This window comes from Telmatherina bonti (genome assembly GCF_933228915.1).
Source record: "Telmatherina bonti genome assembly, chromosome: 20".
Lineage (NCBI taxonomy): Eukaryota > Metazoa > Chordata > Actinopteri > Atheriniformes > Telmatherinidae > Telmatherina > Telmatherina bonti.
The window spans coordinates 13886294-13905144 of NC_136618.1; the positions used below are offsets into that span (position 1 = coordinate 13886294).

General features: G+C 44.2%; 1 protein-coding gene across 1 annotated transcript in view; it reads left to right on the top strand.

Moving 5' to 3' along the window:
• Positions 1–18851, top strand: part of cntnap2a (contactin associated protein 2a) — a gene marked incomplete at both ends in the record, with an annotated part of 342587 nt that overhangs the window by 8621 nt on the left and 315115 nt on the right. The window lies entirely within an intron of this gene.

Sequence of the window (18851 nt, forward strand, 5' to 3'; positions counted from 1 at the left end):
TAATTATTATTTTTACATGAACATTTATTTTTCTGTGAGTTTTTATTCCTTTTATTTGTCATTTTTCTCAGTCATAAAACTGTCCTGGACTGATCTTGGGGAAATGGCGATACTTAATATATAATAGGGTAGAGTAAACTTTTACATTGTACTGTAAGTGAAGTCGACTCAGATCATTTGTTCCAAAACAACAGTGTGATAATCTGCTCAAAATAGGATTGAGCTGCCTCCCCTCTGAGCAGCTAGAAAAGGGTGTACACACATTAGCAGTGTTATACCCCTTGTACAAGCCTTCAAACAACAGCCAGTGCAAGGGAGCCCATCAGTGTAATGGGTTTTTGTGTGTCTAACCAAGTAAAGGTTACTGCTTTAACAAGGCATCCCACTCAACAGTACATTTTTCATTTTAGTGACCAATCTGCAGCTAAGACTGCATCTACTGCTCTGGTGCTCATTTTAACTTGGGTACCTCTGGTCCTTGTTTGCTTTCTGAACCACATTTTGATTTTCCCTCAAATGAATACACTCATTTGGACATATATCGACTGACAAGCTAAACTTACAGAATTGGCAAATATTACTTGACTTAGAGCTTTGCTGTGGCTGTAAGGCCAGTGTTAAAAATGTATATTTGTCACAATTGTTCTACAAAAGAGAGGGAGAGCTGTCCTTTTATCGGATAAAATGACTGTGCTGCAGGTACATGACCAGGAACTCAATGATTAAACATTCTTTTGTATAAACACATAGTGAGTGCAGTAATGTAATGAAACTGTGAGATTTCAATTACATTTACTCACTGCAAAAGTTATTATTCATGCACAAATTATCAGCCAACATTACTGGATTGTTAGTTAAAAGTGTGAAAGTTCTTGAATTATTGGTGACCATGAACACATTGTGAATTGCAAGTTAAACTCTTGCTTGGTCCTTCTATAGTTTAACCTACATTCAGCAACATTAACCCTTTGATCAGCACAGGCATGTTGGGTAATGAATCTTGGGATTACACTTTAAAATCCACAGCATAACATCTGTTCAGATCTTTAACACTTGGTCTCTCACACAATCAAACACATTGTGCAGTAGATATGTTCCGATTTCTGTCTCTCCCTTTTTTTTGTCACTTTAGTATGTATAGTTGATAGTTTAGTGAAAAAAGTATTCAGATATATGTTAGACAGCAAGTTTGTTTGTTGATCACACAACTGTTGTGTGTCTGCATGAGTCTACTTATGTCATAATGCACGTTGGGAATCCAGGGACCAGCTCATGTGGAAGAATGCTGTGGAAAAGGGCATTGTGCTGCAGCGAAGACAAATGTTGTTATTACTCTCTGCCTTTGCATTCAATTTGTTTTTTAAGCCACTCGAATAACCCATTTACAGGCCAAGATTAAGTGAATTAATCTTTTGGCTACTTTCATTGAAGAAACACTTCTCCCTTTTCTCTGTAGACTAAAAAGAAAGGCTCTGAAACAGAAGGGAATGCTGGATACATGGAAAACTTAGCTAGGACAGACAGAAAAAATGCCGGGGAAATGTGAATATTTCAGAGCAGTAAAGCTGCATTAAATATGTTCATGTCCAATTAGTGTGCTTGGTATGGACAGTGTTTGAATGTTCATTTGATTAAAAAAAGAGGGGTCGTCTGCTTTGTTTAATTATTTCTTCTCAGTGGAAACAGCAGATTGGATTCAGAAGGAGATAGAAAATTCTGTGTGTTTTGTTTATCTGAGTGCATGTATGGCTCTACTGACCAATGTCATAAATGTACTATAATGAATCTGACTCTGTGCATATATATATTCAGTAAATCTGAATATTTATATATATATATGCATATATATATATATATAAGATTCAATATTTAAAGGTAGCTTTTGTGCAACAGAATGGAGAAAAAGACATTTCTGGATAGATGAGAGCAGTCATTCCCCCCCAACTGTGCACAGTTGGGGGGGAATGACTGACAAGCTAAACTTACAGAATTGGCAAATATTACTTGACTTAGAGCTTTGCTGTGGCTGTAAGTAATGTATATTTGTCACAATTGTTCTACAAAAGAGAGGGAGAGCTGTCCTTTTATCGGATAAAATGACTGTGCTGCAGAAATATATATATATATATATATATAAATATATATATATATATATATATATATATATATATATATATATATATATATATATATATATATATATATATATATATATAAATATTCAGATTTACTTGGAAACTCCTTTCTGCAAGCCTTGATTTGTTGACAGTACTACAGACATAGTGCACAGTTTTTGCCAACATTAAAATGTGTATATAGCTGTTTAATCCCAGTTTCATAGGATTTTTTTTTTCTATCAGTCCATCCATTCATTTTTGTGCAGCTTATCCAGGGTCTGGTTGTGGGGGGAGTTGTCTAAGTAGGAAAGTCCTCTCACTGGCCACATTTGCCAGTTGTCCAGAGGGATACTGTGGTGTTCCTGGGCCAGCTGAGAGATGTAGTCCCGCCAGCTTGTCCTGGGTCTTCAACTGGGTCTTCTCCCGGTGGGATGTGCTTGGAACACAGCGAGCTGTCTTATTACTGTTCCTCTTCAACTTCTCTATTTCTTTCCTTTTGCTGGTTGGGTGTCAGCTTTACAACTCAACATTGCCCCCATTATGATGGTATTGCTCTGTTTCCTGCATGAAGTGATGGGAAGCTAAGCTTTTTGAAAAAAGACTAATTTCTGCATGTAACTGCATATTTTCTAATACTAATTTCAGTCGCTTGTATTCACCACCTCATTATTTCAGTCGCTGCAGCTTGTGACCAAATGAGGATAAGAACATATCATCACCTATAGAAAATACATTTATTTTAAAGGACCTTTTGTCTCAGCTCCATCTTCCCATGACAGACGGATGCCGAGTCTGCCCCACTGCAGACGTCACACCAATCTGCCTGTCTTTCTCCCACTATTATTCTTCCTTCTCTCACAAACAAGACCGTGAGATGCTTGAACTTCACTTGGGCTATGACCTCATTCTTGACTTATAAAGGACTCCACCCATTTCTGGCTGAGGACCATGATCTCAGATTTGGAGGTGCTGATTCTCATGCCAACTGTTTAACACCTGGCTGCTAATTGCTCCAGTCAGAGCTGGAGATCACAGCCTGATGAAGCCAACAGCTGCAACAAAAGCAGAGACCCAATCCTGAGGCCACCAGACTGGATTCCCTCAACACATCGGCTGTGCCTGGAAAATTTGTCCATAAAAAGTGTGAATAAAATCTCTAAAAAAAAAAGAGCTGCCAAAATTATTAATATTTACCTCCATTTGTACAGCAAAGGTTTTAATAAAAGCAACAATTAGTCCTTCATCAATTGACAGCTTCAGGAAGGCTTTAGGAATAAACTAGATATTTATACTCGACTGGATTATACATTTTTTTTCACCTTCGCTTTTACCATTGTACACTATGCTTATATGCTCTTCAGTAATCGCTTGTTAATCCTGACCTTTGTAGAAAGAGGTGAAATGACTAATTAATATCTGCTGTGTGGATTTATTAACAATGAGCTCAATTCAGAGCTGTTGAGAGTTTCACAAAGACAATATTAAAGAAGTCATTCCAGTGGTAGATTGAGTCAGGTCAATCCTTCTGCAGCTTAGTTGATTTATTTGGAATTTAATTAATTCTCTCATTAAACAGTTGGTTAATGAATGCTTACCACTATAATTCACAGTGTGCTTTCCTATTTGTGAGCCCAAATAGATATATTTGGGGTAAGTTTTAATGTCATTGCTTGATAAATGCTTATCTTGTCTTCTGGCATGACTTTTTGTCATACAGAGATGAAGTAATGATGGCCAACATGGAGGGGATTAGAGCATGGCTGATCACAGATCTGTTTCAGCTCTTTAATCTGTGTCTGGGACGAACAGAGATACTGACATAGTAAATGGCATAGTAAAACATAAAAGGGAGACTGGCAGACAGAAAACATCAAATCTGATTTATAGATATATCTCCTCAGCCAGCACCCTACCGTGTTCCTGTATTTCAGGAATTTGATTGATGGATGGAATATTTAACCATTCTGGTTATTACTGGAAAACATCTCTGAGTAGGAGTGGATTAGTCAGTTTGTGTAAATACATGTACTTGCATGTGCTCATCCAGTATATGTTATTCTCTGCCAGTTTCTCCATATTACTATATAAATGTACAATAACACATTTAATACACATGTAAAAGAAAGACTGACCAGTCTAATCCAGTAGCAGTAATCGCTCAGATCCTGACATCATTCATAGAGCAGATAACGGACTGAAGTCATTGATCCGTATCTCCGTAAACATATGGATCCAAGCGGTATAGTCTTGATCTGATTTCTGGATAAAATAAAAATGAAAAAATTAATAAATAAATTAAAAAAAAAAACATATGAACTAAAAGACCATAGAAAAAAATGTGGTTTGAGAATTAGCAAATCATGAGGTATTAATCAATTTAATCCATAAGAACCCAGCATGACATGTATGATACATATGGTTTCTGACACATTTGGGATCACTTTATGGTACAAACTTTCCTCAAAACCCAGTGAAACACAAGCTAAATTTGGTCTTCTGTCTCTCAATGGACACCTGAATGCAAAAGATTACATTATAAAAAATTTGACAAATCAGATAGTAGTAAAATGAATATTAAACATTTTTATGCTTTTCTATTTTGCATGTTGTTAAAGGGACAAATAAGACCTCGTATTTAAAGAGTTAGCTTTATCTGGTCATTTTTTTAATGGGCTGGTTCTTTGTGGGTAATAAACTTGTTATCTAGTGATCCCATTACATTTATTTTTCTGCTAATAGATTTTAAAATCTCTGTCTCTGAGTGTATTGAGGCTGAGCAGACGTTTAAATCCAAACAAGATTCAATTCAAAAGACTGATTCTTTCAGAAGAAAGATTAAGTTATTATCTATTATTCTGTTACTATTTATTCTGTCTGAACTAGCGACACATGTGCTTTAGAGTTAGCCTACAGTTAGCCTTACTAAACACTTTTAGAAGAAACTAAGATGATTTAAACGATACCATCTGCATTTAATCCAATATTTACCATATTTCAGTGCAGAACTGTATACAGTGCGCTGAGTGACGACATCTCTATTTCTTACTGATCTCACCCACTTCACTTACACACACACACACAAGGCCATTTAAGGTTCCTCACAACTTTTAAGTAAGTCTTTTATTTTTGTTCCCTTGTGTTTGTTGCTGTACTGCCACAAACCTGGGAGCAGTGACTGCATTACATCCAAAATAACGATTGTAGCATGAAGTTTGCTCTAAATTTAGGGGCAAAATAAACTTTAAAGCAAACAGAGTTATTCCAGACTGTTCAGAGAGGTAAAGAGGACAGAGCAGATGGGGATAGTGTGATACATGAGTAATGTGTGGCTGTGATCATTTGATGAAAATATAGATATACGTTCAGACAAACTGCAGCACAGAATCCTTGATAGGCCACCAACAAGGTAAGTTGTTTTTCAACACTAAGAGATTGTCTTATTTTAATTTTGACTTTGTGATGCAACTTATTGACAATATTTAATTCTTACTTAATCCTCTGATTTTCAAAATATAAGTGACTTTTTAAGTTGAATAATATTCTCTTTTTTGTTATATCTTAAGAATTTCCCTGCTACAGAACTAAATAAATGCTTATCTTATGCTAATATTACAATACAAACTAAAACACTTCGATTTTATAATCTATCTCTTTTTTAAATTCAGGTATCAGAATTGTATTAGATCCCAAAATCATTGATGGGTGAAACTCCACATAGAAATACACAGGCTGTGCTACAGAAGTCTCGCTGCTTTTTCTTCAGGAAGAAGAACATTGTGTTTCCGCATTAACAGTGAGAGGTAAATTATTTTTTGAGATTCTTTAAGGGGCACAGTGCTTCATAGTACTTTCCTAAAAGCTACATGTGGGATCTCATTATTTGACTGAAAATGAAATTAGTGTAAACCATGCACCTAGGTGTCTAACCAAGTCTTTGTAGCCTCTGGCTATAGGCAGAACAAAACATAAGTTTCAAAGACAGCAAAATGAATTGTTTTGTATCTTTTTTTTATTATTTGTTAATTTTTTAATTATTAAATTATTGAATTAATTTTTAAACAGTTCTGTTCAACTTAAGTTATTCATGTAATCAGCCATGCAGTCTTTTAATGATTATGTTTTGTTAAACTTGCCTGGAAGGTCATTATCGTTATCATTGCTTTTGTTACATTAGTATTGTCTTGCAGTTGCACTTTAGGAATAAATTCAATCACTGCAAAGCTTTGAACGTCTTTAGCTAAGCCTTTCTATAGTTTTAAATGAAATCCAACACAATACATCATAACAGAGAAAAGTCAAACTTATATTCAGTGTAATATGATTGAAGCTTCATTGGTTTGTGTTTGAATGATTCAGTGAGAAAATTAGATAGGTAACCGAATATTAGTTAAATTATTCATGTGGTAGCTTTGCGTTAATATCAGTGTTTTATACACATTTCAAAATAGTCCAAAAAAAAAAAAAAACCATCAAAAGCCTGTCAGGAAATGGCTCACTTTCAAGAAAAACAAAACAAAACAATCAATTGATATAAATCAGTAGATTTTCACTTTTAGGTGAGATTATTAAACATTGCTCATTTCTTCTCCATAAGCTGCCGTTAAATGGACAAATATGTCACCTTTCTGATGAAATCCTTTTCACATACTGAATTTATACTTATTTAGAAGATGATGAAGTTTTTCTTTTCTTTTATTATGAGGCTTTTTTACTGTCAAGATGTTCAGTTATTTCTTTCAGTTACCAATTTCCATCTTATCTCGTCATGACAAGGTTAAACCACCCCCTTTTAATCAGATGAAAAATTATTTCTGATCAAGCCGATTCATTGGTTAGGTGTTTACAAAATAAATTTTTAGTCTGATTAGATATTTGCTTGACTCACAAGTGTTCTATGTAAACTCAGGTAGTGATAAGATTATTGTACCACACACCACCTTCAGAGTTTTATGCAGCTATGTTTATTTTTGTCATTGTTATTATTATTATTATCATTATTATTAAAAGAATATTAGATTGTTTTACAGTGTCTTCATCCAAGATAATGATTTGACTGTAGCTTTAAAATGCATGGTAGTGTTATTTACACAGCTTGTGTTTAAACTACTTAATTTGCAGGACAGCTGGATATCCAGGCTTCCAGCCAGCAATGTCATTCAGTTATGACACTTATTTTAATGAAACTGCCGAAAAAAGTTTTCCTTACACTCTAACAGCTAAACATTGAAATAATATTAATAAATGATGAATATGTATATCATTAAGTGGTTCATTCAAGTTAATGTGACTCCAAAGTAGTCAAATTAACATTTGAGACTCAACTTAGTGTAACAAGAAAATAAAAAGCATCCTTTAGACAGATGAAGCTCAGCCTGAATTTAGGATTTGAACGACTTGTCATCTAAAATAGTGAATAAGTTGTTTAGGTTATGTGATTACACATGTAGGCATCACTTTCAATGATACTGTGCAACTTGTGATTATTGATTATGCAATTGAAGTCCAGAGTAATCCAGATTGATTCAGATATTCAAAGTGATTTTCAGTCAGCTTATCTTCAACCAGATGCTGTAGCTGTTTTTAGCATAAGACAAAATGAAAGGCAGAAAGATCCAAGAACAAACAACTGAAGATAGATGCATGCCTGCCAAAGCTTCACAGAGAAGGAAAGAAATTGTTTTATGTGGCAACTACGTGTCAATACACTGCCCGTTTTGGATGTACACTATGCCAGACTTGCAAAAGGGCATTATTGCAGAAAAAAAAGAAAAGAAATGGAGAAAGTGACAGAGCAGAGCATAAGACTAGAGCCAACATTGGACTGGCTTTTCCCGCCTGGAGAGAACTCTGAGAGTAGACAGGAGGCAAGATGGATGCTGAATTAGCCTTCATTAAGGGATGCCAAATTAAAAAAAATATGCCAAAGTTCATTAGTACAGCTTTAAGCTTAAGCTTAAAAGTCTTACCAGATAAAGTCCAGTCTAACTTTTTTTTGTAAAACAGCCTCCATATTGCATTTTCAGTCTATCTGTTCAGGTGAGAATCTGTGTCTCTATAGAACTCAAACACTTTTACATGTGCTCCAGGAGAGGAAAGTTTCCAGCTTAGTCCTTCTGCTAAAATCCACAATTATCTATGCTGTCTTGTTTATGTTCAAGATGAGGTTTCCACATTATGTCACATTGTGGTGAAAGTGTGCAGTGAAGAGCGGGGTTCCTTGCCATACCGGTCATTCTCTCAAACTGTGTTTCCATTACATTTTTTTGCAAAATAAAAGCAATTTTCAACAAACTTATGTGATGGACTGGCGAGTTGTCCAGGGTGTACCCTGCCTCTCGCCCAAAGACTGCTGCGATAGGCTCCAGCTTCCACATGACCCTGAATTGGATTAAGTGGTTAGGAAAATGAATGAATTAATGACAAACACATTGCAATTTGTGAGTGCTTCCATTGAACAGTGTTTAGCGCATCATTTTTGATGTATTAAATATGGTGCAATGTCTTCCCAAGCACTTCAACTTTCACTTAAAGGTTAAAGGGCTGCACTGCACAGGATGTCAAGATCCCTCGACTGACATCTTCTGGATCTGCAGTTTTTTCTTTGTGTTCGATCTTGCCAGCTGTCTTTTCATTTGACTGATGGAGACAGGCAGTATGAAGGGGAAGCAGAAGTGGACATCACTGTCTCCTGATGTTGAGGAAAATACTGGTGAGTCTGGATGTAGGCCATGACTGAAGTGCAGGGTGAGATTGTAGAAGTTTGACAGGAAAACTCTGGGTCCACGAAAGGTGGGATGTTTGTGTGTGAAAAACAGTGCTGAGCATAAATTAAAGCTAAATCCAATAAAACAAATGTCACCATGTTGTTTCTGTACAGACATTCATTATTCTGAGCTCTCTCTTCTCTGACTGAGAAACTATTATTTTTTTCCATCCCTACATCACAGTTCCATCCATCCATCCATCTTCTGCCGCTTATCCGGGGTCGGGTCGCGGGGGCAGCTGCCTAAGCAGGGAAGCCCAGACTTCCCTCTCCCCAGCCACATTTGCCAACTCTGCGGGGGGGATCCCGAGGCGTTCCCAGGCCAGCCGAGAGATGTAATCCCTCCAGCGTGTCCTGGGTCTTCCCCGGGGTCTCCTCCCAGAGGGACGTGCCTGGAACACCTCACCAGGGAGGCGTCCAGGAGGCATCCTGACCAGATGCCCGAGCCACCTCAACTGGTTCCTCTCGATGCGAAGGAGCAGCGGCTCTACTCTGAGCCCCTCCCGGATGACCGAGCTCCTCACCCTATCTCTAAGGGAGAGCCCGGCCACCCTGCGGAGGAAACTCATTTCAGCCGCCTGTATACGAGATCTCGTTCTTTCGGTCACGACCCACAGCTCATGACCATAGGTGAGGGTAGGAACGTAGATCAACTGGTAAATCGAGAGCTTCACCTTCTGGCTCAGCTCCTTCTTCACCACGACAGACCGGCGCAGAGTCCGCATTACTGCAGACGCCGCACCGATCCGTCTGTCGATCTCGCGCTCCATCCTTCCCTCACTCGTGAACAAGACCCCGAGATATTTAAACTCCTCCACTTGAGGCAGGACCTGACCCCCGACCCGGAGAGGGCAATCCACCCTATTCCGGCTGAGGACCATGGTCTCAGATTTTGAGGTGCTGATTCTCATCCCAGCCGCTTCACACTCGGCCGCGAATCGCTCAAGCGAGAGCTGGAGATCACGACCAGATGAAGCCAACAGGACCACGTCATCTGCAAAAAGCAGGGACCCAATCCTGAGGCCACCAAGTCGGATCCCCTCAACACCTCGGCTGCGCCTAGAAATTCTGTCCATATAAGTTATGAACAGAATCGTTGATAAAGGGCAGCCTTGGCGGAGTCCAACCCTCACCGGAAACGGATCCGACTTACTACCGGCAATGCGGACCAAGCTCTGACACCTGTCGTACAGGGACCGGACAGCTCGTACAAGGGGGTCCGGTACCCCATACTCCCGGAGTACCCCCCACAGGAGCCCCCGGGGGACACGGTCGAATGCCTTCTCCAGGTCCACAAAGCACATGTAGACTGGTTGGGCAAACTCCCATGCCCCCCCCAGGACCCCAGAGAGGGTATAGAGCTGGTCCACTGTTCCGCGACCAGGACGAAAACCACACTGCTCCTCCTCAATCCGGGATTCGACTATCCGGCAGACCCTCCTCTCCAGGACCCCTGAATAGACCTTACCAGGGAGGCTGAGGAGTGTGATTCCCCTGTAATTGGAACACACCCTCCGGTCCCCCTTCTTAAAAAGGGGGACCACCACCCCAGTCTGCCAATCCAGCGGTACTGCCCCCGATGTCCACGCGATGCTGCAGAGGCGTGTCAGCCAGGACAGCCCCACAGCATCCAGAGCCTTAAGGAACTCCGGGCGGATCTCATCCACCCCCGGGGCCTTGCTGCCAAGGAGCTTTTTGACCACCTCAGCGACTTCAGCCCCAGAGATAGGAGAGTCCACCCCTGAGTCCACCAGCTCTGCTCCCTCATGGGAAGACGTGTTGGTGGGATTGAGGAGGTCTTCGAAGTATTCCCTCCACCGACCCACAACGTCCCGAGTTGAGGTCAGCAGCTCCCCACCTCCACTGTACACAGTATTGATGGAGCACTGCTTCCCCTCCTGACCGCCGGATGGTGGACCAGAATCTCCTCGAAGCCGTCCGGAAGTCTTTCTCCATGGCCTCGCCGAACTCCTCCCATGCCCGAATTTTTGCCTCGGCAACAGCCGAAGCCGCATGCCGCTTAGCCCGCCGGTACCCATCAGCTGCCTCCAGAGTCCCACAGGCCAAGAAGGCCCGATAGGACTCCTTCTTCAGCTTGACGGTATCCCTCACTGCTGGTGTCCACCAACGAGTCCTGGGATTACCGCCACGACAGGCACCAACTACCTTACAGCCACAGCTCCGGCCGGCCGCCTCAGCAATAGAGGCACGGAACACAGCCCATTCGGACTCAATGTCCCCCGCCTCACTCGGGACATGTTCGAAGCTCTGCTGAAGGTGGGAGTTGAAGCTCGCTCTGACAGGGGACTCAGCCAGACGTTCCCAGCAGACCCTCACAACACGTTTGGGCCTGCCAGCTCTGACCGGCTTCCTCCCCCACCATCTGAGCCAACTCACCACCAGGTGGTGATCAGTTGACAGCTCCGCCCCCCTCTTCACCCGAGTGTCCAAGGCATGTGGCCGCAGGTCCGACGATACGACTACAAAGTCGATCATTGACCTGCGGCCCAGGGAATCCTGATGCCAGGTGTACATATGGACACTCTTATGCTGGAACATGGTGTTCGTTATAGACAATCCATGACGAGCACAGAAGTCCAATAACAAAACACCATTTGGGTTCAGAGGGGGGGGACCATGCCTCCCAATCACTCCCCTCCAGGTCTCACTGTCATTGCCCACGTGAGCATTGAAGTCCCCCAGCAGAACAATGGAGTCCCCAGAAGGAGCACCCTCCAGCACTCCCTCCAAGGACTCCAGAAAGGGTGGGTACTCTGAACTGCTGTTCGGTGCATAAGAACAGACAACAGTCAGGACCCGTCCCCCCACCCGGAGGCGGAGGGAAACTACCCTTTCATCCACCGGGGTAAACCCCAACGTGCAGGCACCAAGCTGGGGGCTGATGAGAATGCCCACACCTGCTCGGCGCCTCTCACCATGAGCAACTCCAGAGTGGAAGAAGCTCCAGCCCCTCTCGAGGGTACTGGTTCCAGAGCCCAAGCCATGCGTCGAGGTGAGTCCAACTATATCTAGTCGGAACCGCTCAACCTCGCGCACAAGCTCAGGCTCCTTCCCCACCAGAGAGGAGACGTTCCACGTCCCTAGAGCCAGCTTCTGCAGCCGGGGATCGGACCGCCAGGGTCCCCGCCCCTTGCTGCCGCCCAGCTCACATTGCACCCGACCCCTACGGCTCCTCCCGCAGATGGTGAGCCCACGGGAGGTGGGGCCCATGTAACCCTTTCGGGCTGAGCCCGACCGGGCCCCAGTTATGGCCCCAGTTATGGCCTCAATTGTTTTCCTTTTTTCATTACTATTTTTCATTTACTCACATTTCCTTTTTTAAGCTAAGAAAAAGAGTGTTTGTAGTTTAGCAACACCTGAGGTGATGATGCTACATTGTACCAAATAATAAAAATTAATTTACTGGTACATTTATTAACATGTCGGTTCCATTTAAAGAATGAGGCATCCTAATGGTTTTAATGGTAGCTACCTTTACTAGGTCCTTCCTGTCAGTTTTTTAGTGAAGGCTTTAGAAATAATTGTGCCTGTCTTATCTTGCAACAGTGTATTAAGACTAAAAACATCCTTCATATTGTTTACATTCGATGTCATGTCTCTATATAGTTGTCCATTTGGCCAGTGTTATTGGCTCAGTTGAACCAAACCAATAGTTATAATTGGGAAAACTGCTATTATTGATTACATTCATATTGAACTTTTAAAGGCTTTACAGTGAGTGCATCATTCATTCACTCTTTATTCATACTTGGTGATAATAAGCTACATGTCTAGCAACATCTATTTTGGGGCTGACTGACGGAAACTCACCAATACCCACTCCAATCACTTTGTAAAAACCGTACACCAGTGATGCTAACACTGGAGACAAGGAAGGTGCAGTGTCTTGCTCAAGGACCCAATGGACAGATGAACTGAGGGAACTAGAGTAAAATCATCAAGCCTCAGTCTGACCATTGGAGGACCCACGCTACCACATGAGCCACCGCTGCCCAGTGGGAGTACTACAAAACAATGTGGTTGGGAAGAGAAGGAAGAGGAAAAGGAGAGAAGGGCAAAGGTAGTATTGTTCAATTTCAGAGTGAATCAGCTGTCTAATGGGCTGACAGAACACAGTCTCTCCCTGCAAATGGTCCAAAACCATAGCAACTCACACACTTCAAAAGGTGGGAATGGATTATCCAGTCAAACTTTCCTGATACAGTGTGTATCAGGATACTATAGAGTAGTTATTCAGCTACATTTTCCCATGGGCCAAATAGTCAGATGACTGTGATCATTGGGCTGCAATTCCCATAAACTGTTACTCAATGTTGGATGTACAGTTAATATAAAGTGCCTCTATGTTTTTAACACTTTTATTTAAACCATGGTCATATAAAATCACTGTAACAGCTGCTGCTGGTTTTATTGATATTTTCTGGTAGTCAAGTTCTCTAAGACCAATAAAAAACACTCAAACACTCACCATTTTTGTGTGCAAGTACAAGAAGAGCTTTGTTAATAGTTTTGTCTGGGAAGCATCTTGAGCCTGGTGGATATTCAATGTCAAGCTGGCGCAGGTCAGCTTGGGGTGCCTCCACCATATTCATTCACAGAGATTGCCCTCAGGATTTTTAATGCGTGCAGAATTATGTTTCCAGTATGATTGTTGTTAACCTCTTTTCCTGTGAAGTTGGTGTCCTTGCCCTTCTAACAACGTGAATGGCAGTGCTGCGTGGACTTGCAAAATGTCCGTAAGTGGTGTACTTCGAGTTTAGTTACAGCTAATAAACTAATAATTTGTTATTTATGAGTAAATCCGCAGTGGCCCAGTCCAAATTGACTGATGGGCCAGTTCTTGTCCATGTGCCACCATAAAATAGCCCTGGAATGTTATGTGCCTCTTGATGTTGTCGTATATGGTGTGTTTATGTAGAACAGAGGGTAAGTCTCCAAATTGCTCGAAAACAATGCATGAGTGTGGGCATAAATAACCACATAAATTTCTTAAGTTCACAATTTGAATTGGATTGGATACCTGAGATTCAAACCTTTTAAAAGTTTAAAAGGTTTGGAAGCCGAGTGATGCAAATATGTGAACTGTGATGTTGATGACAAGGAATCTGGGCTAAGACGGAGGTGTCCAAGTCTGGCCCTCGAGATCTACCATCCTTTAACTTTCAGATGCATTCTTTCTCCAACACACCTGAATTAAATGGCTGAATTTAATGTCATTCAGAGGCCTGGTAACAAGCCATTGATTTGATGCAGGCTTTATATTCCAATAAATCTTTTATAGTTTTCTACATATTCAAATAAAATTTTTACAACCTTTGCATTTTCCTTGTGGGAAATTGAAAGCCATTCATTTCCTATTTTATGTTAAATCAAGCAAAAAATAATTACCAGTACACCCAGTGGGATCGTATTTTGTTTTTAAACGCAGCATGGGCGGTCAGCACTCTTTGATATCTTTCCATTACAGCCAAAGTTAGTTTTTTCCCCGAGGTGGATATCATATAGGCTTTCTTCCTGCTCCTTTGAGAGCTGTAAATAAGATTTTATTTAGGTATAAATAATTGATTCTTTCCCAGGTGGATGCGGAAACTAGGTTTAGTCGGCAGGCAGACAAGCGGGGAGGAAAACCTAGCGGATAGAGAGGCGGGCAGGCAGGCGGGCAGGCAGGCAGGCAGGCAGGACAGCAATCGGGCAAACAGGCAGGATCTCTGACGGGAAAAAACACACAGGTTATCGACCAGGACTATACACAGGGAAGAATCTTTCAGGCCGAGAGTTGTACCGCAGGAAGTTCAACAATCTGGCGATGAACAGCAGGCCGGGCGGATCTTAAATAGTGCTGCAGCTGATTGCCAGGATGAGGATCAGGTGTTTAGGATGCCAGGCACGCCCACCAAGGAACAGGATCACAACAGTACCCCCCCCTCAACGGGAGCCACCAGGCGACAGAAAACGGTCAGGATGAGCCCGGCGAAAGTCACGAACCAGGGAGGCATCCAAAATGAAAGAGCGGGGGACCCAGGCACGCTCCTCAGGACCATACCCCTCCCAGTCCACCAGGTACTGAAAACCCCGACCACGACGGCGCACATCAAGGAGACGGCGGACCGTGTAAGCCGGGCGACCAGCCACAAGCCGGGCGGGAGGAGGGGGCCTGGATGGAGGGACCAGAGGACTGGACGAAACAGGCTTAAGTTGGGAGACGTGGAATGAGGGATGAACCCGCATGGAACTGGGGAGTTTGAGTTGGACCACAGTAGGGTTGATGATCCGTTGAACTTCAAAGGGGCCCAAGTAACGAGGGGTCAGTTTCCGGGCATCGGTTCGTAAGGGAATATTCCTGGATGAAAGCCAAACCTTCTGACCGGGGGAATAATCGGGCGCAGGAGTCCGGTGACGATCCGCCTGGCGCTGATTCCGTTCCCCAGTGCGGAGAAGCGCAGCCCGAGCCTTCTGCCAGACCCGTCGGCAGCGGCGGATGTGAAGCTGGACGGACGGCACCGAAACCTCACCCTCTTGGGCGGGGAATAGTGGTGGCTGGTACCCTAGGGAGCACTCAAAAGGGGACAAGCCAGAGGCTGAGGAGGTGAGAGAATTGTGTGCATACTCCACCCAGTCCAGATGTTCGCTCCAAGAGGACGGGTTAGCTTCTGACACACACCGGAGGGCAGTCTCCAAGTCCTGATTAGCCCTTTCAGCTTGACCATTGGTTTGGGGGTGAAAACCAGACGACAGACTCAGAGTGGCACCAATAGACTGACAGAAAGCCCGCCATACCTGAGACGTGAATTGGGGCCCTCTGTCAGACACGATGTCCGCGGGTAGCCCGTGGAGCCGAAACACGTGGTGAACCAGTAGATCAGCCGTTTCCTTGGCCGAGGGGAGCTTGGGGAGAGCAACAAAATGCACGGCCTTGGAAAAACGGTCAACAATGGTTAGGATAGTGTCTTTACCTCTGGAGACGGGTAAGCCGGTGACGAAGTCCAGGGCAATGTGGGACCAGGGCCGGCTGGGAACAGGTAAGGGTCGTAGGAGACCGGCCGGTGGTTTATGCGAGGCCTTACTCCGGGCACAGGTAGTGCAGGCAGCTACAAACTCCCGAGCATCCTTATCCATAGTGGGCCACCAAAACCTACGCTTGATGAGGGATAGGGTGCGCGTGGATCCAGGGTGGCAAGCCAGGCGAGAAGAGTGACCCCACTGGAGGACCAAGGAACGGGCGGTATCTGGAACAAATAAACGGTTAGGCGGACCTGTGCCTGGGTCAGGTTGCCGTCGCTGGGCCGCGAGGACCTTATCCTCCACGTCCCAGGTAACTGCAGCAGCAATGCAGGTGGCAGGCAGGATTGTGTCCGTGGAGGGAGCGGAACCTGATGTGAACTGGCGGGAAAGGGAGTCTGGCTTCTGGTTCTTGGAACCGGGTCGGTACGACAGAGTGAAATTGAAACGGTTAAAGAAAAGGGACCAACGGGCTTGACGGGGATTCAACTGTTTCGCGGACTGCAGATACTCCAAGTTTTTATGATCTGTCCAAATGAGGAATGGCAGCCTAGAACCCTCCAGCCAGTGACGCCACTGTTCGAGCGCCAATTTTATGGCTAGTAGCTCACGATCACCGACGTGGTAATTCTGTTCGGCCGGGGTGAGACGTCGAGAAAAATAAGCGCAGGGATGGAGTTTCTGAGTCCTGGTAGATCGTTGAGACAGCACGGCTCCAACCCCCTTGTCCGAGGCATCGACCTCAACCACAAATTGACTACTGAGATCAGGGTGGAGGAGAACTGGTGCTGTGGTGAAAAGTTCCTTCAGTCTAAGGAAGGCCTGATCTGCAGGTCTAGACCAGGTAAAGGGAACCGAAGGTGAGGTAAGGCGAGTAAGAGGGGCTGCAATCTGACTATAGTTACGGATGAAGCGACGGTAGAAATTGGCAAATCCCAGGAAGCGTTGCAGGTCCTTTACAGAGGTGGGAGTGGGCCAATTTACAACCGCCTTGATCTTCTCCGGGTCTGCACGGACCTGCCCGGTCTCAAAGATGTATCCAAGGAAGGTCACTGTATTAGCATGGAACTCGCACTTCTCAGCCTTGACGAACAAGCGGTTTTCCAAAAGTCTCTGTAAGACAAGTCGGACATGTTGTACGTGCTCTGACTGGGTCCGGGAGAAGATGAGGATGTCGTCTAGATAGACGAAGACGAAGCGGTTAAGGAAGTCACGTAATACATCGTTTACCAGGGCCTGAAACACAGCAGGAGCATTGCAAAGGCCCAACGGCATTACCAGGTATTCAAAATGGCCCAGGGGAGTTCGAAACGCGGTCTTCCATTCATCTCCTTCCCTCATTCTGACCAAGTGGTAAGCATTACGGAGGTCGAGCTTAGTGTAGATTGTGGAGCCATGAAGGGAATTGAAAACCGACTCCAGTAGTGGTAGAGGGTACTTGTTCTTCACGGTGATTGCATTTAAGCCCCGGTAATCAATGCAGGGCCTAAGGGAGCCATCCTTCTTAGAGACAAAGAAGAATCCTGCTCCGACGGGTGAAGATGAGGTCCTGATCAATCCAGCTGCCAGGGAATCTGAGATGTACCCCTCCAAGGCCTCCATCTCAGGTCGGGATATATTGTAAAGTCGGCAGGTAGGTTAACGGAGCACCTGGGAGTAATTCAATGGAGCAATCATAAGGCCGATGGGGTGGCAGCGCTAGGGCTTTATCCTTGCTGAAAACCTCCGTTAGGTCGTGATAAGCCGTAGGGACTGCGGATAGGTCCGGGGTAACGGGGAGTAGACCAGAAACGGATGAAGTGGAGGGAACAGCCGACTGAAGACAAGTGGCATGACAGAAAGTGCTCCAATTAATTATTCTCCCGGTCTGCCAATCCAGGTGCGGGTTATGTTGTGACAGCCAGGGGTGACCCAACACTAGCGCAGATTTAGGTGAGTCAACTATGAAGAAGGGGATGTATTCTTGGTGGTTGCCAGAGACTATCAATCTAACGGGGATGGACTGTAGGGTTTTGGAGTAGAGATGGCTCCCATCTAGAGCTTGTACAGACATGGGGGAAGAAAGAGTCTCTGTACCTATTCCCAGGGTGGTGGCCAAGGTCTTATCCAAGAAATTGGCCTCAGCTCCGGAATCAATTAATGCCTCAACAGAATGGGGGGTCTGGTCTGTGAACAGGATCACCGGGATAAGTGTCCTTGTGTGCGGGACCTCCTTGGGGGATGTGGTCGCCAGTACTCCCGCTGCTACTGACGACCCTGGTCTTTTACCCGGTTAGGGCAGAGAGATATCCTGTGTCCTGATCTCCCACAGTAATAGCAATCACCAGAATCTCTTCTCCTCTGCCGTTCCTCTGAGGAAAGGTGAGCCATGCCCAGCTGCATGGGTTCCTCCGTAGATATGTTTGTGGGAGGCAGAGGGAAAGTAGTTGCTTCAGAGGGAACCTCAGGATATTGGCTAGACCGCCGTTCTCTGTCCCTTTCCCGTAGCCGGTTGTCGAGTCGTATGGCGAGATATATCAACTCATCCAGAGAGCCAGGTGTGTCTCGGGTGGCCAGCTCGTCTTTCATCCGACTACTTAACCCGTTAGCGAAGATGTCCCGGAGTGCTTCGTTGTTCCAGCCTGAATCCGCAGCTGCTATCCTGAAATCAATGGAAAAGTCAGCAACACACCGATCTCCCTGACGGAGATTAAGTAGCCGTTTGACTGCTTCACCTCCCCTAACTGGGTGGTCAAAAACCTTCCTCATCTCCTCGACAAACGAGGAGTACGATGAGTATCTGAAACCCTGCTGTTCATATGCTGCCTCCGCCCATGCCAGTGCCTTTCCTTCCAGAAGCCCAATAACATAAGAAACCCTGGATCTATCATTAGCATAGGTGAGTGGTTTCTGGTCAAAGACAAGGGAGCATTGAAGGAGGAATCCTCTACATTCTCCCAAATTCCCTGCGT